This window comes from Salvelinus sp. IW2-2015, linkage group LG4q.1:29 (genome assembly GCF_002910315.2).
Source record: "Salvelinus sp. IW2-2015 linkage group LG4q.1:29, ASM291031v2, whole genome shotgun sequence".
NCBI classification, from domain to species: Eukaryota; Metazoa; Chordata; class Actinopteri; order Salmoniformes; family Salmonidae; genus Salvelinus; species Salvelinus sp. IW2-2015.
In genome coordinates, this window is record NC_036842.1 from 71260927 (window position 1) to 71285370 (window position 24444).

A 24444-nucleotide genomic window follows, 5' to 3' on the forward strand; every position below is an offset into this window, starting at 1 on the left:
GCAGAACAAACCACGCTACAAACTGGTGCCGACTGGTCAGTCGACCACCGGAGCTGTACCTGTGGATGAGGTGCGCAATCTGCGCATGCGCACTTGCTGATGGTTTGCTATAAGTGAATATATACTGTGAATAGTGAAGGTGAATGTAGCATATTCACTAAAAAAGGGTATTTGTGTTTATTTTGGGGGGGATTTGTTTATTGTAATTTGTTTGCATTTAAATGCAGTAATTGACATTGTATTTTAGTGCTTTGTTGAGCCATGGAAGACTCAAGTTCATAAAACGAGTTATGCTGGGGATTTTAGTGTGGGAAGAGGGAGGGGTGTCCTTGCATTTACACCATTTGCACCATTTGTCAGCTCCTGGGAGTAGAGTGTTTGCTAGTCCTGAGTTTACAAGCACTGGGAGGGGTAGGCTGTTTACTCCACCTGACCAGGGTATCCCACCTCTGTCTTTTGATGTACCATCATTCCCAGTCCTCAGTAATAATGGGACACCTCCAAGTCAGCTTAGTGACCTTATTTAAGCAGATTGGTTCAGAGATAGGAGAATCTATCAGAGCAAGTATTTCTCATGTCCATTCCCCTCACCAACCCCAGCAGTTTCCCCTGTCTGATCAATGTGGGTCAACTTTTATTGATGCGTCCAAGCTGAATCTGGTTGTGAAGTCAGATGTTAGGGCTCCACCTTTATTTCGGGGTGATGGCTCAGATAAGTACTCTGTCCTGGAGTGGGATGAGCTAATGGGAGTCAACCTAGAGAAGAGATGTTACGCTGGATCTGAGCATGTTGGGGAGGTGATGTCTAGGCTCATGGGGAGGGCATGGGATGTGACCAAAGTCTGGGTGCGTAACAACCCTGTTGTCACATATGTTAAGGCAGTGTTCAGTGTTCTCAAGGGGGATACTGTCTGCTCAGGTATGCCATTAGCTGATTTCTATTCAATCAAACCATATGCTAATGGGGGTCCACTAGATTTCTGGATTAGGCTTAACAAAGCTGCAGAGACAGCTGAACAGCACCTTGTAAGCGAGGGTAGGACCTTGCCCAATCAGTGCTCAGAGTTGGCAGTCATGTACGCAACTGTCCTGATAAAGAGTTGGCTCAAGTGTTCAAAAGCAAACCCCTTCGTGACTGGACAGCCAGTGAGGTACAGGATCATTTGAATTAACTTTTAAGGGAGCGTAAAGCATGTAGGACACAACTTTCACAGCAGGTGGCTGCCATCTTTGACTCCTCCCATGAGGAAGTGGATCCTGTGAGCAGGCCTAATGTGTCATCATTTTCTCAATGTGGCCAAAACCAGAACAGGCCCCACCTGTATTTAGAGAAGGCACTTGTCAGCAATACTCAGTCTATGAACAGAGGGCCCCGTAAACAGTTCCCCAAACGTTGGTGTGAGTGCGCTGTCTGTGGAAGCACTAATCACTGGACCAAAGCTCACTGTCAGATGCACCAGCTGTGTTTCAAGTGCTTCCCTCCTGTTCACATGAGCTTTGACTGTAGTGAGCCTAGGCAGCAACAGAGCCCTGGACGTGGACAGCCCGGCAGGTCTCAGGAAAACTAGAAAGCCTCCATTCCGAGGAGGGCAATGTGGAGCAGTCTAGTTTTTCCTCCACTTATGATGATATCCAATCTGTTTATTCTTATTTTTTGTGAGTCAGTACCCAAGAACAACACAGTAATTTTTCAGAACACAATGAGAATAGCTCAGAATGACAGTTTGTTTTACACCACCGTGCTAGTACAGGATACAGTTGAGTTGAAGGGGATGTTAGATAGTGGGTCCATGGCTGCTACTCTGTGCACAGATATTGTACCTCGGTTGAGGGAGGCGGGAGGGGTAGAGGGGAACTTTCTAGCTTCTTCAGACATCATCCTGATTGGTTGTGGTGGGACACAAGCTAGTCCAGTGGGCATGTGTGACTTAAAAATGCAGCTTTATGGGTTCAGTTATGTAGTTCCAGTGCTTATTGTGGATGGGCAGGTTGACAAAGTTATTGTGGGTACTAATGTGTTGAAGTCTCTGATTAAACAGTTCAAGTCAAATGACAGCTACTGGCGGGTGGTGGGCACACCAGGTTCTTCTAGCCAGTGTGATGACAGCCACTTCCTGCGTCTCCTATCAAATCTGGAGAGGAGACTCCATTCCAGATAAAGTGGGCACCGTTAAGTTGAAGAGAGCAGTAACGCTCCAACACATGAGTGAGCATCTGGTGTGGGACCGCCTACCCCCAAAGACAAAACTCTCTGTGGGCAGTACTGTTGTTGTCGAGCCCAGCATGTCTCTTTGTGTGAATCGAAACATATTAGTAGAGAGAGTAGTTACGCCTCTGTGGGGGGATGGATGGCTCCCTGTGAAGATTGTGAAGACAACAACATCTGCAGTTACCCTGAGACGAAATGCTAAAGTGGCGGATGTGCACCCTTGTATTGCATTGGAGGATTTTGATGATGTCAAGCGTCAAGCAGCAAGCAGCTTACCAGAACGTGGCAAAAGTACAATGTGACAGCTCGCATGGCAGTCTGACAGCTAAGAGTTCAGATGGGGCAGTGTAGTTAATGGCAACAGTACACTGAGCAATCTTGGGCTTCTAGGCCTGTCTGTTGAGGAGTGTCCAGTTTCACAGTTCTGGAAAGACAAACTTGTCAGTTTAATCGAGAAGTATAACACAATGTTCTCTAGACATATAGTCTAGATTGTGGCAAGGCAAAATAGTTCTGCCATCGCATACTGATGACCGGCCATTTCGATTACCTTATCATAGGCTTTCCCCAGCTCATTACCAAAAACTGAGGGAAACACTGGATGATATGGAGGAAAAGGAAATCATCAGAAAATCCAGCAGCAAGTATGCCTCACCATTGGTGCTGGTATGGAAAAAGAATGGGGACTTGCGTCTATGTACTGACTTTAGGTGGTTAAATGCTCGCACAAGTGAAGGATGCTCATCCCCTGCCTCATCAGGCTGATGTGCTGGGAGGTAATGCCTTCTTCAGCACAATGGATTTGACGTCGGGGTTCTACAACGTGCCACTGCATGAAGAGAATAAGAAATACACTGCCTTTTCCTCTCCTTTAGGTCTGCATGAGTACAATCGTTTACCTCAGGGCCTTTGCAACAGCCCAGCTAGTTTTATGAGAATGATGCTGACCATCTTTGTTGACCAAAACTTTCTAAGTTGGTTTTTGCTAAGACAGAGGAAGAGAGTCTGCAGAGACTTGAGATGGTTTTTCAGCTGTTGCAGGAGCACAATTTTAAACRGTCTCCGTCTAAGTGCAAGTTTTTGAGGAGGTCTGTTAAGTTTTTGGGCCACATCACTTCTCAGGAGGGTGTAGCCACTGACCCTGCTAAGGTTCAAACCATTTTGAATGTGACTGAGTGAGATGATGGAAGCTGATGGTGTCACTCCGTCTCCTAGCAAAATCRGTTCTTTCCTTGGTATGGTAGTATACTATCAACACTACATTGAGAATTGTTCCATGGTTGCAAGGCCATAGTTTCAGCTAACTACAAGTCAGAAGAAGCCTAGGAGAGGCAAGGGCAGAAAGAGGCCTGGTCCCTCTTGCAAGCTCACTACTGCAGACTGGACTGCCGAATGTCAACTTGCCTTTGAAGCTTTGAAAGCAGCACTAGTTGACCAGGCACTGCTGGCTCATCCAGATTTTTCTTAGCCATTTTTACTTTCTGTTGATGTGTCTACTAGTGGTTTGGGAGCTATACTATCCCAAGTGCAATATGGGAAGGCCGTAGCCAGGCCAATAGCTTTTGCTAGTAAATCTCTTAATCGTGCACAATCCAAGTATCCTGCTCACCAACTTGAATTTCTAGCCATGAATTGGGCCATTCATGATAAATTCAGCCATTGGCTGTGAGGGCATAAGTTTACTGTGTGGACCGACAACAATCCACTCAAGTATATTCTTACAAAGCCGAGACTTGATACATGCGAGCAGAGATGGGTTGCAGAGCTGGCACCCTTTGATTTTGATATCCAGTACATAAATCAAATCAAATTGATTTATATAGCCCTTCGTACATCAGCTGATATCTCAAAGTGCTGTACAGAAACCCAGCCTAAAACCCCAAACAGCAAGCAATGCAGGTGTAGAAGCACGGTGGCTAGGAAAAACTCCCTAGAAAGGCCAAAACCTAGGAAAGAAACCTAGAGAGGAACCAGGCTATGAGGGGTGGCCAGTCCTCTTCTGGCTGTGCCGGGTGGAGATTATAACAGAACATGGCCAAGATGTTCAAATGTTCATAAATGACCAGCATGGTCAAATAATAATAATCACAGTAGTTGTCGAGGGTGCAGCAAGTCAGCACCTCAGGAGTAAATGTCAGTTGGCTTTTCATAGCCGATCATTAAGAGTATCTCTACCGCTCCTGCGGTCTCTAGAGAGTTAAAAACAGCAGGTCTGGGACAGGTAGCATGTCCGGTGAACAGGTCAGGGTTCCATAGCCGCAGGCAGAACAGTTGAAACTGGAGCAGCAGCACGGCCAGGTGGACTGGGGACAGCAAGGAGTCATCATGCCAGGTAGTCCTGAGGCATGGTCCTAGGGCTCAGGTCCTCCGAGAGAGAAAAAGAAAGAAGAGAGAGAGAATAAGAGAGAGCATACTTAAATGCACACAGGACACCGGATAAGACAGGAGAAGTACTCCAGATATAACAAACTGACCCTAGCCCCCGACACATAAACTACTGCAGCATAAATACTGGAGGCTGAGACAGGAGGGGACAGGAGACCACAGTGTCCCCATCAGATGATACCCCCGGACAGGGCCAAACAGGAAGGATATAACCCCACCCACTTTGCCAAAGCACAGCCCCCACACCACTAGAGGGATACCTTCAACCACCAACTTACCATCCTGAGACAAGGCCGAGTATAGCCCACAAAGATCTCCGCCACGGCACAACCCAAGGGGGCCAAGAATGTCGTTGCTGATACTTTGAGCAGAGAGCCATTTGTCCGCTCCAAAGTTCTGCACCGACTGACAAGAATGCCATATGATGTCCTGCTGGAGGAACCCAGAGGTCTTCGAGTGGATGATGTTCAAGATATGTTCCGCCTCTCCTGTGAGCAGCCCGAGGCCGGCTGTGGAACGATTATGGCTTCTGGGAGTGAGTTGAGTAGAGCTGGAGATGATGAAAGTGGGTAGGTTTCCTGTGAAGAGGTGTCTGCTGTCCTCCATGCCCACCGCCGATGGGATGATGGTGCCACAGTGAGGGCCGTTTCACATATGCAGCACCTTGAGAAATTGATGTCCATGGGCCAGAGCCCATTACCTGTCCATACACACAAGGAGCTGTATGACAACCAGTTACTGGATCCTGTCATCAGTAGAGTCATGTCCATTGTAGATAGAAGCCGACGCCCATCTAGGAGAGAGCAAGTCCTTGAAGTTAAAGAAACACTTAACTCTCTAAGATAGTTGGGAAAACTCACCACGCGGTTAGAGATTCTGTATCGTGTCTCAAAACATCCAGTGAGTAAGAAGAAAATATTCCAGTATGTCGTACCTGTGTCTTTGAGAGGCCTCGTGTTGAAGGGAGTTCATGATGATGCTGGTCATCAGGGTCAGCAGCGCACATTGTGGCTAACGAGACAGCGGTTTTACTGGGAATCTATGGAGAAGGATGTCAAGGAATACGTGGCCCACTGTAAGAGATGTGTGTTGAGTAAAGCACCTGAGCCTGAAGCAAGAGCTCCGCTTGTCTCCATTGTGACAACGGCACTTTTAGAACTTGTGTGTATTGATTTCTGGACTGCAGAATATTCAAACAGCAAGTCTATTGATGTGTTAGTAGTGACTGATCACTTTACTAAGCTGGCCTGTGCGTATCCATGTCCAAACCAGTCTGCTAAGAGTGTTGCTCGTGTTCTCTGGAATAATTTATTCTGCATTTATGGGTTCCCTGATCCATTCTGACAGGGGTGCTAACTTTGAGAGTTCACTTATTGCAGAATTACTTCAGCTATCTGGTGTTGAACAGTCCCACACCACACCTTACCATCCCATAGGTAATGGTCAAGCAGAACGTCTGAATCGCACACTGGGTGGTATGATTAGAGCTCTGCCAGCTAGGTCCAAGGCTAAATGGCCTCAGATGTTGAACACATTGACGTTCTCCTATAACTGCACTGTTCACGAGACTACTGGGTTTCCGCCCTTCTTCTTTATGTTTGGACGCACTCCTAGGTTTTTTAGTTTTCTATTTCACCTTTATTTAACCAGGTAGGCAAGTTAAGAACAAGTTCTCATTTACAATTGTAACCTGGCCAAGATAAAGCGAAGCAGTTCGACACATACAACAACACAGCGTTACACATGGAGTAAAACAAACATACAGTCAATAATACAGTAGAATAATACATCTTTATACAATGTGAGCAAATAAGGTGAGATAAGGGAGGTAAAGGCACAAAAAGGCTATGGTGGCGAGGTAAATACAATAAAGCAAGTAAAACACAGGTTGCCGGTAGATGTTATGTTTGAACGTGTTCTGTTACCTGGGGACACATAGTAGATGTGGATAATTATGTCCAGTCTCTTGTTGAGGATCTGAGAGAGGCCATGACATTGGCCCAGCAGCATACCAAAAAGCAACAGAAGAGACAAGCCGAGGTCTGTAACAGACAGTCTAAGGGTCATTCGGTAAAGAAGGGAGACAGAGTTCTACTTGCTAACAAGGGAGAGAGTGGCAAGAAAAAACTGGCTGATCGCTGGGACAGTGCAGTGTACATAGTTGTTGCAAAGACCAGCTCACTGAACACATATCGTATCCAACACCCTACTACTGGACGCATCAAAACTGTGCATAGGAACCTGATTATGCCAGTCAACTTTCGGCCTTTGCCTTCTTGGGAGGTACCTGAGGGTCACGGATCTCTATCGAGTGGTGACATGATCTCTGAGATGTCTGCAGAGTCCAGCCAAATGGATGGGAGTGACACCAGGACTGTCCACTGAGTAGCAGGCCTTCCTGAGTCTTCTGGGAGGATACTCCAAGAGGATGGTGAAGTTCCAGCTGATGGAAGTGAAGTGGAACAACCATATGAAGTCCCCTTGAGTGAGGTGTGCTCTGCAGAAGTGGACCAGAGAGATATCCCCGAAGCCTACAAGAGTTCAGACAGCAAAACTCCATTCAGTGTGGATGATGCTGTGAAAGAAGATGTTAACTTGGTTGAAGATGTGTGGTCTATAAGAATCTACCAGGATTCTGATCAGTCGTCTGACAATACAATCTGTGACTGAAAGTGTGCTGGCTCCGGATATGCCTATCTGTAGTACTCACCATCCTGAGATTAGACCTCTGAGCACGGTTAGTGTTGTCCGTGACATTCCTGCTAGGTTTTTGGGTGAGGGTGTCCGGACTAGACTAGGTAGGTTTATTAAGCCAGTGAATAGGCTAATCCAAACTATGTCTATGTAACGGATGTGCTAGCTAGTTAGCGGTGGTGCGCACTAATAGCCTTTCAATCGGTGACGTCACTTGCTCTGAGACCTTGAAGTAGTGGTTCCCCTTGCTCTGCAAGGGCTGCGGCTTTTGTGGAGCGATGGGTAACGATGCTTCGTGGGTGACTGTTGTTGATGTGTGCAGAGGGTCCCTGGTTCGCGCCCGGTTCGGGGCGAAGGGACGGACGTAAAGTTAAACTGTTACATCTACACAAAAAATGAAACAGTTCATGGTGTCTCAGTGATGGTAGGATGGTGCCTACCTTTTCTTCTTTTTTTCTATATGTAGTATTCTTCTAAGTGTGTTTTAGAATAATTTCTGGGTTTGTCTATAATATTGGACAATTCATGTAACTTTGTGTGTCCATCAGCATAAAATGTATATGGCATTCTTCGTATATGGTTGAGTAAGGGATTAGCTACCCCTTATCCTTCCTAATCCTTCACGGGATAGCTTTTCAGATGGTCAACCATTTGTGGGTTTAGAATTAAGGGACTACACTGGGTTACTCTGTCGCTCCCATGTCGGTGTGAAATGTTTTTTTTTCTTTACCTCGAAGGTAACAAAGCAGTGTGTTTTGTTTTGTGCATATAATCTAGTGTAAAACAGTGGGGGTGAATGTAGCAGTGTGATGTTGTTCCCGTAGATATTGCACCAAATTGCACACAAGGACCCGTTCAAATAGGCCAGGTAAAGAGGGGATGTTAATAATTTAATGATAATAATTCAGTGTGCTTTTTATTTCATTACAGCTGCATAGCTAATGTTATTTTTTGGGGTTTTCTCTCTCTTGCCTGACCTTCAGTTAGCGAGGTGCCTGAGAGCTGTGACTGCACCAAGGGCTAACATATTGTGTGTTGTCTCTTCGTGCGCAGAACAAATAAAAATACAACAAGCAGACCTCCAGTTGTGGCAGTGTCCTCATTAAATTACACAACACAGAACAAGCCACGCTACATAGGCCTGTAGCCCTTTATTGGCTGTTTGGTTTGCACTTTGTTCAAGTAAAGCAGAAACGTATCAGGTTTGTTTAAACGTCCTATTCGATTAGTCTATCTTGCAATTGTTTGTTCTCTCTCATTATTACTATACTAGGTTTTTATTTAGGCCATTTGCAAACAACTTTCTGAGATGGAACTCCGTTAGGCCTATAGATTAAATCGATCATGAAAGAGTATGCAATGCTTAGGCCAACAAGTCACAATGAAATCGAATGGMGATTGGGAAGAAAAACGGAAATTAAGAATTTAAAACAATAAGCCATACAACGGAGTGTCGGTGGCAAAAGGCCAAGGATCATCCAACATTGGAGAGGAGTGGGGGGAAAAAACACGTTAGGTCCTATCTGACATTTTGCGCTACTTTGGTGCTCTCTGCTCTTTCTACAATCTACATTCTTCTTTTGCATTATGTTAATAGTCTAACTTCCGCATATGTATTGGAAATATAGGCTAGGGAGTAGGCCATTTGGCATGTTGCCCTGCTATGTTCTCACTGTGCTGTTCATATGCTAAAACGTTGTTTATGATGTTGTCACCATCGACGATGACTGTCAAACATTGTCCAATCGTAAAATCGCCCAACCCTGATATGGTGTCACTGCCCACTCTGGTTATTAGCTGTGACCCAACATCAGGGTTCCATGGAAAAAGACTAAGGCTGAATCCCAAACCATTCCCATTCCCATCCCCTCGCCCCTCCATTTGCGCGTTCATGCACACCTTCGCCGTATGCACAAGTGTCACAAAGCTGAGGGAGTGAATAATTTTGAGGATATCGGAGCTAATTAGACCCTCCGATAGCCACTTTGTCCGAGCCAGCAAGGCTCCAGGGCGAAGTGCTATCTCAACAAACACTGCAATACTGTACGTTTGGAGTTGGGACAATTTAATACAAATTAATGGAGAGGCTTGTTAAATGATATGCCACGTGCATCTGTCTGTCTGATTTCGAGGCGCGACTCATGTAAACAAATGAAATGCCTCCCAAATTAAATATTTGTTACTAAGGTTTATATCTTATAAAACAACAGGTAATTGGGATTTATTTATTTGAATTTCATGCTCCTCTTATTATGTACATTTGGACAAGAATTGGTTTTATTGATCTCCTCGTTGTGACTGGGAGTCACCCTCTGAGCTCCGTCAGCAACATTCAACAACGGAAGGACCTCTGAGTCCATTGGTCGGGGCGATGGGCTGATTTGGGATTGGGTGTAAATCTACGGTCTCCACCTCCAGGAGAGTTTGGCTTAACCCTAAAGGTTTGTGCTGTCACTCTATAGTCATAGTCATAGAATTATGTCTTCATTTTGACAAGGCACMTCCATTCATAATTATTCATAATTTGGAGGTTTGCAGTGATTTCAAGTGCCAAATAATGCAGTGAGTTGATGAGATTATGTTGCAATTTCACAGTCCAACCAAGATGCCTGAGTTAAGGAACAGACTGAATACATTATGGATGCATATGCTAATAGTAGGCTATTCAACCACACTTGGATGACATATGAAGCTTGGTGCTTACAAATGGAGCTTGGTTTCCCAGGATAAAATCATGTTGTGAGATACCTCCAGTCTTAAGACTGAACAACCCAAGAGTTTGAGATCATTATGGTATTGAAACGGAAGCATAAAGGGTTCAAGGCATTCATTTGTCATGTTTTCTATTCAAAAAGCCAAGGCCTTAGGCAAAACTAGACTCCTATTTAGAGCTACAGCACCCACAGATTAAATTATAAAACTTAGTAAGAGTTAAGCATTTCCTTTGGTGCATGTTAGCAGGACTGTGAACCACAAAGATCCCAGAGTTTGAGATCATTATGAGACGAGTCAGAGTGTGAAAGGTATTACTGTTGGTGTGGCTGAGAGTTTCAGAGATTTTAAGAGTACAGGCTGAATAGGGAGAGAAGTGGTATTAGGACTTGCGGGTGTGAGAAGGAATTATGCCCCTCAATGTACTCACATTTCAACAATTTGAGAACATAGTAGATACGCAGCAGTGAGGTGCTGGTTTCACGGGACCAAAGTGTGACAGTGTTAAAGCATTCATGTGAGCAGTGTTAAGGTAGTACAAATAGGGAGTGTGTAAGGATTTTACCATTGAGGGGCCAGGGTGTAGAAATATCAGAGGAGGGCTTGAGTCAAAGAGTATTCGACCAGGGCCAATGTCAAAGATGATACAATTACTGTGAGAGCTTTACAGAGTAAAGTGTAAAGGCATTGGTGTCAAAGGGCCAGTGTGTGCATGTCTTTATGTCTGAGTGAGAGTGTGTGTTAAAGGCGTTTTGGGACAAACTCCCCACCATCTGGTTCAGCTCTATGATCACATGATCGGTGAGGTAGAGCAGACCAGGAGGGAATTGTTACTCTGACACGCACGCACAAACCAATGCACACATACAAGTACACACACACAGAAACACATTCATGCATTCATTTCCTGTGTTTATTTAGCTGTAATTTGCAGGTCAAACTTGAGACCCAGCCAGGCATATTTTTGTTATTTACAGTGCCTTCAGAAAGTATTCATAGCCCTTGACTTATTCCACATTTTGTTGTGTTACAGCCTGAATTCCAAATGTATTAAAAAAAAWAATAATCTCACCCATCTACACACAATACCCCTTAATGACAAAGTGAAAACATGTTTTAAGAAATGTTTGTAAATTTATTGAAAATTAAATGCTGAAATATCTCCTTTATATAAGTATTCGGAACCCTGTGATTACAGCTGTGAGTCTTTCTATTCTGTACAGGTTTCCTTCTTTTCACTCTTTCAATTAGGTTAGTATTGTGGAGTAACTCCAATGTTGTTGATTCATCCTCAGTTTTCTCCTATCACAGCCATTAAACTCTGTAACTGTTTTAAAGTCACCTTTGGCCTCAAGGTGAAATCCCTGAGCAGTTTACTTTACGCTTGCATCTTTGTATTGACTGGGTGTATTGATACACCATCCGAAGTATAATTACTAACCTCACCATGCTCAAAGGGATATTCAATGTCTGCTTTTTTTTACCCATCTACCTATAGGTGCCCTTTTTGTGAGGCATTGGAAAACCTCCCTGGTCTTCGTGTTTGAAATTCACTGCTCGACTGAGGGACCTTACAGATAATTGTACAGTGCGTACGGAAAGTATTCAGACCGCTTGACTTTTCAATTTTTTTAACGTTACAGCCTTATTCTAAACTGTATTAAATAGTTTCCCCCCTCATCAATCTACACATAAATACCCCATGATGACAAATACAACAAAAAAAAAAAAAAACGGAAATATCACATTTGCGTAAGTATTCAGACCCTTTACTCAGTACGTTGTTGAAGCACATTTAGCAGCGATTACAGCCTTGAGTCTTCTTGGGTATGGCGCTACAAGCTTGGCACGCCTGTATTTGGGGAGTTTCTCCCATTCTTCTCTGCAGATCCTCTCAAGCTCTGTTAGGTTGGATGGGGAGCATCACTGCACAGCTATTTTAAGGTCTCTCCAGAGATGTTTCGATCAGGTTCAAGTCCGGGCTCTGGCTGGGCCACTCAAGGACATTCAGAGACTTGTCACGAAGCCACTCCTGCGTTGTCTTGGCTGTGTGCTTAGGGTTGTTATCCTGTTGGAAGGTAGACCGTGGCCCCAGTCTGAGGTCCTGATTGCTCTGGAGCAAGTTTTCATCAAGGATCTCTCTGTACTTTGCTCCATTCATCTTTCCCTCGATCTTGACAAGTCTCCCAGTCCTTGTAGCTGAAAAACATCCCCACAGCATGATGCTGCCACCACCCTCCTTCACCGTAAGGATGGTGCCAGGTTTCCTCCAGACGTGACGCTTGGCATTCAGTCCAAAGAGTTCAGTCTTGGTTTCATCAGACCAGAAAATCTTCTTTCTCATGGTCTGAAAGTCCTTCAGGTGCCTTTTGGCAAACTCCAAGTGGGCTGTCATGTGCCTTTTACTGAGGAATGGCTTCCGTCTGGCCACTCTACCATAAAGGCCTGATTGGTTGAGTGCTGCAGAGATGGTTTTCCTTCTGGATGGTTCTCCCATCTCCATAGATGAACTCTGGAGCTCTGTCAGAGTGACCATCTGGTTCTTGGTCCCCTCTCTGACCAAGGGCCTTCTTCCCTGATTTCTCCGTTTGGCCGGTCGGCCAGCTCTAGGAAGAGTCTTGGTGGCTCCAAACTTCTTCCATTTAAGAATGATGGAGGCCACTGTGTTCTTGGGTACCTTCAATGCGCCTTCCCCAGATCTGTGCCTCAACACTATCCTGTCTCAGAGCTTTACGGACAATTCCTTCGACCTCATGGCTTGGTTTTTGAGCAAATAAAAAACATGAGCTGGCGCACACCCAGAGAAAATTATTTTATGTAGAGGTGCTGACTAACAGCGTATAAACTATAAGCTATACAAATAAAGAGAGTCGCACACTCCATATATTAAGTCCCAATCATTTATTGGGTAAATTACCAATGTTTCGGCATCGCTTTTTGCTCTGACGTGCACTGTCTACTGTGGGAACTTATATGGACAGGTGTGTGCCTTTCCAAGTCCAATCAATTGAATTTACCACAGGTGGACTCCAATCAAGTTGTAAAAAGATCTCAAGGATGATCAATGGGAACAGGATGCGCTAGTCTTTCAAAAATGATGTTAAACACTATTATTGCACACAGAGTTAGAGATAGAAGCTGTTTTTCAGTCTCTCGGTCCCAGCTTTGATGCACCTGTACTGACCTCGCCTTCTGGATGTTAGCGGGGTGAACAGGCAGTGGCTCGGGTGGTTGTTGTCCTTGATTATCTTTTTGGCCTTCCTGTGACATCGGGTGGTGCAGGTGTCCTGGAGGGCAGGTAGTTTGCCCCCGGTGATGCGTTGTGCAAACCTCACTACCCTCTGGAGAGCCTTATGGTTGTGGGCGGAGCAGTTGCCGTACCAGGCGGTGATACAACCCGACAGGATGCTCTCGATTGTGCATCTGTAAAAGTTTGTGAGTGTTTTTGGTGACAAGCCGAATTTCTTCAGCCTCCTGATGTTGAAGAGGCGCTGCTACGCCTTCTTCACCACGCTGTCTGTGTAGGTGGACCATTTCAGTTTGTCCGTGATGTGTACGCCGAGGAACTTAAAACCTTTCCCTTCTCCACTACTGTCCCGTCGATGTGGATAGGAGGCTGCTCCCTCTGCTGTTTCCTGAAGTCCACGATCATCTCCTTTGTTTTGTTGAGATTGTGTGTGAGGTTATTTTCCTGACACCACACTCCGAGGGCCCTCACCTCCTCCCTGTAGGCCGTCTCGTTGTTGTTGGTAATCAAGCCTACTACTGTAGTGTCGTCTGCAAACTTGATGATTGATTTGGAGGTGTGCATGGCCACGCAGTCATGGGTGAACAGGGAGTACAGGAGAGGGCTGAGAATGCACCCTTGTGGGTCCCCAGTGTTGAGGATCAGCGGGGTGGAGATGTTGTTTCCTACCCTCACCACCTGGGGGCGAACCGGAAGTCCAGGACCCAGTTGCACAGGGCGGGGTCGAGACCCAGGGTCTCGAGCTTAATGACGAGTTTGGAGGGTCTATGTGTTAAATGCTGAGCTGTAGTCGATGAACAGCATTCTTACATAGGTATTCCTTTTGTCCAGATGGTAGGGCAGTGTGCAGTGTGATTGCGTCGCCTGTGGACCTATTGGGCGGTAAGCAAATTGGAGTGGGTCTAGGGTGTCAGGTAGGGTGGAGGTGATATGGTCCTTGACTAGTCTCTCAAAGCACTTCATGATGATGGAAGTGAGTGCTACGAGGCGATAGTCATTTAGCTCAGTTACCTTAGCTTTCTTGGGAACAGGAACAAGGGTGGCCTCTTGAAGCATGTGGAACAGCAGACTGGGATAAGGATTGATTGAATATGTCCGTAAACACACCAGCCAGCTGGTCTGCGCATGCTGAGGACACGGCTGGGATGCTGTCTGGGCCAGCAGCCTTGCGAGGGTTAACACGTTTAAATGTTTTACTCACGTTGGCTGCAGTGAAGGAGAGCCCGCAGGTTTTGGTAGCGGGCCGTGTCGGTGGCACTGTATTGTCCTCAAAGCGAGCAAAGAAGTTAGTCCACACATTCAGTTAGTCCACACAGTTAGATACTAACAATGTCTATCTGCACACATAACTTGTCTATCTCAGTTTTTGACAGATGTCTCAATTAGATCCACACACAGTTCCAACACGCATAATGGAAGCATGTCTTGATCAATCCACCCACACAGATTCCTACTGTGCCCCAGACTTCCTTACAATGCACCTCACATCCCTCTCTTGGTGCACTCTCTCTCTRTTTTTTCTTCTCTACATAGCTGTATGCAGCCAACAAAAAAAAACATATAAAATACCATCTGCCATTAAAGTTATGATAGATATAACTGTAGATAATATCCCTTTGTTGGGAAATAATTTGTCTTGGGTGTAGGCTACTCGCTGAGGCATACATATAAGTCATTGCTCGTCGAGTGTGATTCGACTTGTGCGTATGGCTCGTTTGCCAGGGAAGAAATAATGGTAAATGTGTCTGGTAGATGAATGACTGGTAGTGGGGAGAGCTGCTGCTGCTACTGGCTTTCTCTTCAGCCCAGAGACATTCCTGCTTTACGATGCACAGAGTGCTACCTGAGGATGTATTGGCAGAAACATGTCATTGGATTCCAGAGAATGTGTTAGGCCAGGTATGTGTACTGTAGTAGAAGTAGGATTGTTGTGTGCATTTTTGAAATGTGAACTTTTTGGGATTGTTTATATTGCACTTGTACAGGTGTGTGTGTCCTGTTCGGATATGTGTGCATATTTTTGGTGTAAACACTATTTGTAAAAGTCTGCTAACAGTTTAAGTTATCTCCTTTTTTGGGAGTGATTCTCTTACATGGATTTCTGTGTGTGTGTGTGTGTCTCATTCCTGACTAAGTGTGTGTGAGGCGTCAGCAGGGGCTGAGTGGCCATTGGGGTGTTCTGATAAGTAAATGCTCTGCCTCGGACTGGAATGTTTTGAAGCAAAGCAAAATATTGAACACATTCCAGAGATACCAGCTGACCTCTCACCTCTGACTGGGCTGTCATTGGTAAATACTGTACATACAATGCAGACTGTGCAGATCCTAGAGCTCCATTGTATAAAGCATCCAAGATAAGGCCTTTGGACGTGTTGAAGTGAGCTGGCTGGGCCAGTCCAGTGGGATGTTCCTTTATACAGGTAACTTTCAAAATAAAGGAAACACCAACATAAAGAATCTTAATAAAGTGCTGGGCCACCACGAGCTGCCAGAACAGCTTAAATGCGCCTTGGCATAGATTCTATAAGTGTCTGGAACTGTATTGGAGGGATGCGAGTGCGACAATTCTTCCACAAGAAATTCCATAATTTGGTGTTTTGTTGATGGTGGTGGAAAACACTCTCCCAGGCGCAGCTCCAGAATCTCCCATAAGTGTTCAATTTGGTTGAGATCTGGTGACTGACACACACACACTCACACACCTCTTCTAGTCATGATATCCAAAATGATTGTCAACTGGGCAATTTTTACATGACCCTAAGTACGATGGGATGTTAATTGCTTAAAAAACCCAGTGCAGTCAAAACATTTATTTTTCTGTCTTTTATATACTGTATATTTCCACACTGTGAGGTTGGAATAATACTGTGATATTGTTAACATTAAGATAATGCCATTTTAGTGTAAGAGCTGCTTGAAAAGAGTTTGGGCCTGCCTGTGGTGATATCACCAGGCAGTAAATTAGTTACCTGATGTTGAATAGAGTTACATGTAGCCATGGCTCTATGTAGTACTGTGTGCCTCCCATAGTCTGTTCTGGACTTGAAGAGCCCTCTGGTGGCATGTCTTGTGGGGTATGTATGGGTGTCTGAGCTGTGTGCTAGTAGTTAAAACAGACACTTCGGTGCTTTCAGCATGTCAACACTTCTTACAAAAACAAGTAATGATGAAGTCAATCTCTCCTCCACTTTGAGCCATGAGAGACTTACATACGTTTAATTAATGTTAGCTTTCTGTGTACATTTAAGGGCCAGCCGTGCTGCCCTGTTCTGAGCCAATTGTAATTTTCCGAGGTCCCTCTTTGTGGTACCTGACCACATGACTGAACAGTAGTCCAGGTGCGACAAAACTAGAGCCTGTCATACCTGATGAGTTGATAGTGTTGTTAAAAAGGCAGAGCAGTGCTTTATTATGGACAGACTTCTCATCTTAGTTACTGTTGTATCAACATGTTTTGACCATGACAGTTTACAATCCAGGGTTACTCCAAGCAGTTTAGTCACCTCAACTTGTTCAATTTCAACATTATTTATTACAAGATTCAGTTGAGGTTTAGGGTTTAGTGAATGATTTGTCCCAAATACAATGCTCTTAGTTTTTGAAATATTTAAAACTAATTTATTCCTTGCCACCCATCTTTTTTATCAACCTTTTCTCTCAGCCAATCATCAGTCATTTGTGTAAGTGCTGTGCTTGTTGAATGTCCTTCTCTATAAGTGTGCTGAAAGTCTGTCAATTTCTTTACAGTAAAATAGCATTGTATCTGGTCAAACACCATTTTTCCCAAAAGTCTACTAAGCGTTGGTAACAGGCTGATTGGTCTGCTATTTGAGCCAGTAAATGGGGCTTTACTATTCTTGGGTAGCGGAATTACTTTTGCTTCCCTCCAGGCCTGAGGGCACACACTTTCTAGTAGGCTTAGATTGAATATATGGCAAATAGGAGTGGCAATATCGTCCGCTATCATCCTCAGTAATTTTCCATTGAAGTTGTCAGACCCCAGGGGCTTGTCATTGTTGATAAACAACAATACTTTTTTAACTTCTTCCACACTCACTTTACGGAATTCAAAATTACAATACCTGTCTTTCATAATTGGATCAGTTATACTTGGATGTGTAGTGTCAGCGTTTGTTGCTGGCATATCATGCCTAAATTTGTTAATCCTGCCAATGAAAAAATTATTAAAGTAATTGGCGATATCAGTGATGAATGACTCATCTGATTCAATGAATGATGGAGCCGAGTTTACCCTTTTGCCCTAAATTTAATGTGCTCCAAAGCTTTTTACTAWCATTRTTTGTCATTTATCTTTGTTTCATAGTGTAGTTTCTTCTTCTTTTTTTCAGTTTAGTCACATGATTTCTCAATTTGCAGTACGTTTGCAAATCGGTTGTGCAGCCAGACTTATTTGTCATTCCTTTTGCCTCATCCCTCTCAACCATACACTTTTTCAATTCCACATCAATCCAAGGGGATTTAACAGTTTTTACAGTCATTTTCTTGATGGGTGCATGGTTATTAGTGACTGGAATAAGCAATTTCATAAATGTGTCAAGTGCAGCGTCTGGTTGCTCCTCATTACACACCACAGACCAACAAAWATTCTTTACATCAACAACATAGGAATTACTACAAAGCTTTTTATACTGTACACTATAATTGGCCCAYCCTTTAGAACTTTGGTTTTCCAAGATATGMCTACTATATTGTCATCACTACATGGATTTGGATACTGCTTTAAACCACATTTCTGCAGCATTAGTAAAGATGTGATCAATACATGTTGATGATTTCTATTCCTGTGCTGTTTGTAACCACCCTGGTAGGTTGACTGATACCTCCACCTTTGGCATTTCTTATTAATTATGTTATAACCATGTATTGCTACCACTGTATCATCAAAGGTATTATCTAAGTGAGTTTCAGAGATTGTTAGAATATATATGAATATCATCTGTCACTGATTTCATGAACCGTCTTTCTTAAGCTACATATGTTAACTTGCACTATTTCTAGCACTTTTCTGGGATGCTTGATTGTTTTCATTGCTTTACTGGGAAGCTTAGCAGAAGTAGACATGCTCTTTATGTTAGTGCAGGGTGAGCTGCACACAGTGGACTTCCTACTAGGGCACACTGCCTCAGTGCTAACAGTATAACTCTGGTTCATAGGCACATGATTACTGCATACAATATCTGTAGGATCAGCATAGGAATTCAGGGCAGTTAGAGGGACATAAATTAGGTTACTTGCATTGTGTCTTCCAACACCCCTGGGATAATGTACATTTGCTGAAGAATTATGACAACTCAGCAGCACAATGGTAGGGATTAACTGAGCTGGGCTTGGGTCATTGATAAGTCATTGTCTCAATCCAGCCCTATAATGCTGTGAAAGGATCCAGCAACTATTTGGGTGGATCCTATCCTCCTTATAAAATGAGCTTTGTTTCCAGAAGGTATAAAAATTGTTAATAAATGTTACATCCACAGAGCTGCAATAGTCTTGTAGTCAGTTATGGAAGGCTAAAAGTCACCTGAAGCGTTCAATTTCCACATTTTAAGGAGGGCAGAGGGCCAGATATTATGGGGTGCTCGTTGGTGTCAAGCAGAGACCCAATCAGTTCTTTAAAATACATCTTCAGGTGTTTTGAGCTGCCCTTCATAATGTCGTTGAATCCCACATGAACTATGATAGACTAAATTTGGTTTAAAATGTTTGGGAGCAACTTGTTGGGTAGCACAACCTTTTTGATTTAGGAACTGAGACATTTCTCATCATTAAACTGCCCTATACAACGGCCGGAGAAGAGGGATGGAGAAATCTGCCCATTTCTACCCCTCACACAATTTGTTGAACTTTTCACGGGCCCACAAGAAGCAGGATAGCGTTCGCTCGCTGCTCCCGGCGATATGTCCAAACCTCCCACAGCAGGTCTTTCCCCGTCAGATCCAGAGTGWGGGAAAGGAGCCTAACTTGATGATGAATCCGCTGCAGGAGTCAGCGTAGTTGGAGTCAGCACAGCTGTCTCAGACACAGGCAATCCCAGCGATAAAGGCGCAAGTAGATCAACCAACAGTGCAGCGATACTATTCCTTATGTCAATCTGCTCCGACCCTCTCGCAGTCAAACCCCTCCGCTTAGCAGCATGCCGCTGCCTTCGGTTTCCACGACTTGTGACACGCGACAAGCACTGATTGGAACAATTTTCTTGCTGTTCTCCATCTACTCTACTACTAGATGGAGGAGGATAAGCAGATGGAGACGACTTCGTTGGCAGGCAAGTTCCAGGTAGCACAGACCATTCGGATAGGGACATATGACAAGGAGGGGAAACTTCCATCAGGCCCAAGCGGCATCCAGCCACAGGAGTTGAGAACGAGAGAGTTCCAATATGCATTTCCCCCATAAATTCATGCAGAATTGAGATTTGCTTGTTAAGCATAGCCACCTCATTCCTGTAATCTTCCGCAAGCAAACAAATGCCGCATTGGAACTCCGGATTGTCAATATTGTCCTGGACTAGAGCTTAATAAACACAGCTTCAACAGCGCTAAAAACGTTTGTTAGCTATTCCAGGCAAAGCTGGCTCCATTGCAACCCAGCTAGCTAGCTAGCCATATCTAGGAAAACCAAAGTTGCTGGCTAGTTGGTAGCAGGTGTTGACACAAACACTTATGAACAAAACAGAAATACCACAAAATAAAACTTCTGAAACAACAGGCCGAAACAGGTTGAGGCGCAGGAGGTATCTGAGTTTGTGACAGGAAATTACGTGTGTAATGACTGTGCTTGGCAAATCCAACCAGAGCTCTTGCAGCATGAACTGACATGTTGTCCACCCAATCAAAGGATCAGAGAATGAATCTAGTATTGAAAGCAAAAGCTACAGCTAGCTAGCACTGCAGTGCATAAAACGTGGTGAGTAGTTGACTTAAATAGAGCAATACACAATAGTTGGACAGTTTTGAACAAATTAATTTATTCAAAAATATTTTCCACTTTCACTTATTTAGCTAGCTAATGTAGCTAGCTAGTTTAAACTACTTGAACACCTTGCTCAAACAGAGGGATGCTATGTTAACTAGCTGGCTATTACTATCCAACACTGGAACTATTTCAACTGTATACTGTACTGCATGATTGTAGCAGGTTCATTAACATGCTAGTTCTATTAGCTATGTTGACGTTACTTTAGCTAATATGGTGACAACGATGTAGGCTGTGTGTAGCGGTTATGTTATGAAGGTTCGGTTTGGAAAGTTTTTTTTTGCCTGGTCACAGAGCTGATGTGTAGTGCATTGAAGTCCACAAGCATATAGAAAAGGTGAGAGGAAGAGAGTGAGTAAATACGAGAAGGAACACAAGGAGCTGTTTGTATGTGGCTGTTATGAAAGTGAACTGTGTTTACGTGTGATCAGGAGTGTATTCATTCCMCCAGTTCTGTTGAAAAACGTTTCTTAAATGGAATTAAACGTAATGAAACGGGGATAAACATACCTGAATTGTCCAATAGAAACTCTTGTCTGCTCCCGAGTGGCGCAGCGGTCTAAGGAACTGCATTTCAGTGCTAGTGGCGTCACTACAGACCCTGGTTTGATCCCGGGCTGTATCACAACTGGCCGTGATCGGGAGTCTCATAGGGCGTCGCACAATTGGCCCAACATCGTCCAGGTTAGGGGAGGGTTTGGCTGGGGTAGGCCCTCATTGTAAATAAGAATTTGTTCTTAACTGACTTGCCTAGTTAAATAAAGGTTAAATAAAAAAATAATAACTAACTAAAAATAATAACTGTTGGACTAATGATTACACCCTTGATTTGGGCCAGAGCTGTCCGGAGAGCCTTACCGGCAAATTTTTGGGGAATTGCGTTCTGGGTCCTCTATAACACAAAGTAGCCTATCTCCGGCCCACATTTACACACTGTTGCAAAAAAAGTTGATCAAAATGGAATGAAGGCGGGATCTGCATTGAATAGCAATGGGGAGGGGGCATTAATTTCCTTATTCCGCTTTGTTCAAGTTAGTTTGCGCTAGTCTGTAAATCTGTATGTGACAGCAGGCTGTTCGAGATTGCTCAGATTGAAAATGCACCAGCCTGAATGCGCATGATGCGCTCTTCCAAGTTGTCAAATTAGGGTTTGTAAGGTCATGAAAAGTCATGAAAATTAGTTTAATAATTTTTGTTAATGTAATTCATGAGTGCACACTTTTTTAATATGATAAACAACATATGATATGTCAACATAATCCATCCACCTGACAGGTGTGGCATATCAAGAAGCTGATTAAACAGCATGATCATTACACAGGAGCAACTTGTTCTGGGGACAATAAAAGGCCACTCTAAAATGTGCAGTTTTCTCACAACTAGGGTTGCAAAGGGTCGGAAAGTTTCCGTAATTTTCCCGGTAATTTTCCATGGGAGGTTAAACCCGGGAATTTGGGGAATTTTGCTTAAATTCATCAGTGAACTTTTTTTGTGGGATACACATAAGGCAATTCTAGGTCTTGTGGCATATTTTGGTTAAACTACCCCCAATTCAATGGAATTGCATCCCTCAACATGCACAGTGCATTCTTCCATCACATGTACAGCTGATTCTCAAGATCTTGCACACTAATGAGATGCTATTGAGCCCACAGTACTACACTGTCTGAGCCAAGGACTACATGCTTTCTGGTCAGTTTTGATTACAATACTGGTTGAGGTGAATATATGTTATATGATATACATGATTTTTTGTTAACTAATAAATAGTAGCCTACAGCAGTTTGTTTAAATAATTTCTAACTTGATTACAATTTCTGCTAGTTAGTRTTTGATACCATGTGGGGTTTAGCTTGCTTGGGCCTACTAATTGAGGAGTGTTAATTCACCTGTTCCATACATGTGTCACGCCCTGACCATAGTTTGCTTTCTATGTTTTATGTTTTGTTTGGTCAGGGTGTGATCTGAATGGGCATTCTATGTTGTATGTCTAGTTTGTCTGTTTCTGTGTTTGGCCTGATATGGTTCTCAATCAGAGGCAGGTGTTAGTCATTGTCTCTGATTGGGAACCATATTTAGGTAGCCTGTTTTGTCATTGTGGGTTGTGGGTGATTGTCTATGTTAGTTGCTTGCGTCAGCACATTTCTTATTATAGCTTCACGTTCGTTGTTCGTTTGTTATTTTTGTATAGTTTCGTTAAGTGTTCTCTGTGTTAATAAATATCAAGTTGAACATATACCACGCTGCATATTGGTCCTCCGATCCTTCAAACTTCTCCTCCTCAGACGAGGAGGAAGACGAACGTTACAACATGTTGAATTTTAAAACATTTATCTTACAAAGGAGTTGTTTAATCAAACTGATTAACTATTTATCTGTACATGGAATTGTATTTTTTATTTATTTTTTACATTTTTTTTCCTAATCTGTACAGGAAAATGCCACGGGCACTATCTGATGTGTGGAGACATTTCACTGCAACTAATGTAGAAGGAAAAGCTGTGTAAATACTGTGCAAATACTGTGCCAAATCATATGTGAAGAATGCAACAAAGATGCAGAATCATCTGGCCAAGTGCATAAAGTTCCCTCAGCGCTCACAACAAGCAACCTCTGACAACAGTCCCTCTACTTCTATTCAAGGTGAAAATGAGGAATCAGACACCTTATCGATAGCAACAGCTCATGGTCCTCCTGGAATCTGATGTTTTTTTCACTCAATGGAGGAACGTAGTCAGAGAAATGCTGATGAATGTCTTGCTCGAGCTGTGTATGCAACTGGTTCACCTCTGATGCTCACAGGCAATATGTATTGGAAGAGATTTCTGAATGTTCTTCGCCCAGCATACATCCCTCCATCCCTCAAACACAGGGATATATACACCGGGGATAATAAGCGACACCTGGAGGGGGTGGAGACCATCACAAGGACAGGTGAACCAGATCATGATGTGACAGAAATAAGATCAGCAAGTAAATTTTTCATTAGGTTATAGTAATCCATGCCTTCTGGGAATGTTATAAAGTCCCAAAATAATGGGCGGAATTAGAAAATTGGCTGTCAGAAGTATTACATGGGAAATTAAACTTTAACACTGTCTGTCTGCATATTTCAAGACATAGCATATAAGTGCAGTGAGATACACTGTGGTTTGGACGATACTTTTCTTGTCAATCATTTTTATTTTTTTTATAAATAAATGGAAATCACCCGTTGTCCGCCTTTTTAAATGCTTTATTCAAATGTTGAAAGTGTGTGGGTGACGGAGAGACACATTGATGCAGTTTGAGGCAGAGAATAATATGGGCGAGATGGGGGTGTGAGCAGGAGGGTCTGGGCAGTTCTGATGTAGTTGTCATTTGTATGTTTATATTTTGTATTTACCCACACAGCCTTTTCCTCAGCCACGAATGAGTGAGCCACTGAGTTTTATGCTGACAAATATAACTTTATGCTAAATAGGCCAAGCCTAAACGAATATACAGTATTAAATAGCCTAAATAAACTAGTACATTTCATAAATTAAATAAATATATTAAATAGCACAGGTCTTGAAAATATGGGCAACCTTTATCCCTCCCTATCCTCGCTGGAGTCTCTTTCATTCAGTTTCTTCTTCACATCAGCAAAGAAGGACTCTGTGTTTCAGAAACTCACTCCATACAGAGGAGCTATCAGTCTTTCACACTGTGGTAAATAAAGCCAGTTTATTATTTAGAATTCTTTCTGTTTTTAGAGGTAGAGAAACCAAAAGCATGATCAGCTTTCTAACTCCCCTCAACCTTTGTGCACCTACGTTATAAACTTTCATTCATAGGTTGTAGCAACATCATAATGGGTACAGGGAATATTTGAGTATCATGTAGTAGCCTAAACCTATTGATGTTACATTGAGCTGGGTGAATGGAATATGAATGACAGTCATTAAATATGCTGTAATAGAAATAAGGCCATGCTCATAAAAAAAACTCCTCCCTCATCTTAAACGGCACTGACAGCCACTGCTGAATAAGGAAAAGGGATACCTAGTCAGTTGCACAACTTAGTGCATTCGAAATGTGAACCGTAATGTGTCTTCCGCATTTAACCTAACCGCTCTCAATCAGAGAAGTGCATGGGGKTGACTTAATCGACGTRCATGTCATTGGCGTCTGGGAGCAGTTGTTGATGGGGATTAACTGACTTGCTCAAGTGCAGAATGGC

The 24444-nt window shown here is 43.4% G+C and overlaps 1 long non-coding RNA gene across 1 annotated transcript in view; it reads left to right on the forward strand.

The window, feature by feature from the left end:
• Positions 1 to 24444, forward strand: part of LOC111961178 (uncharacterized) — a 171639-nt gene that overhangs the window by 54880 nt on the left and 92315 nt on the right. The window lies entirely within an intron of this gene.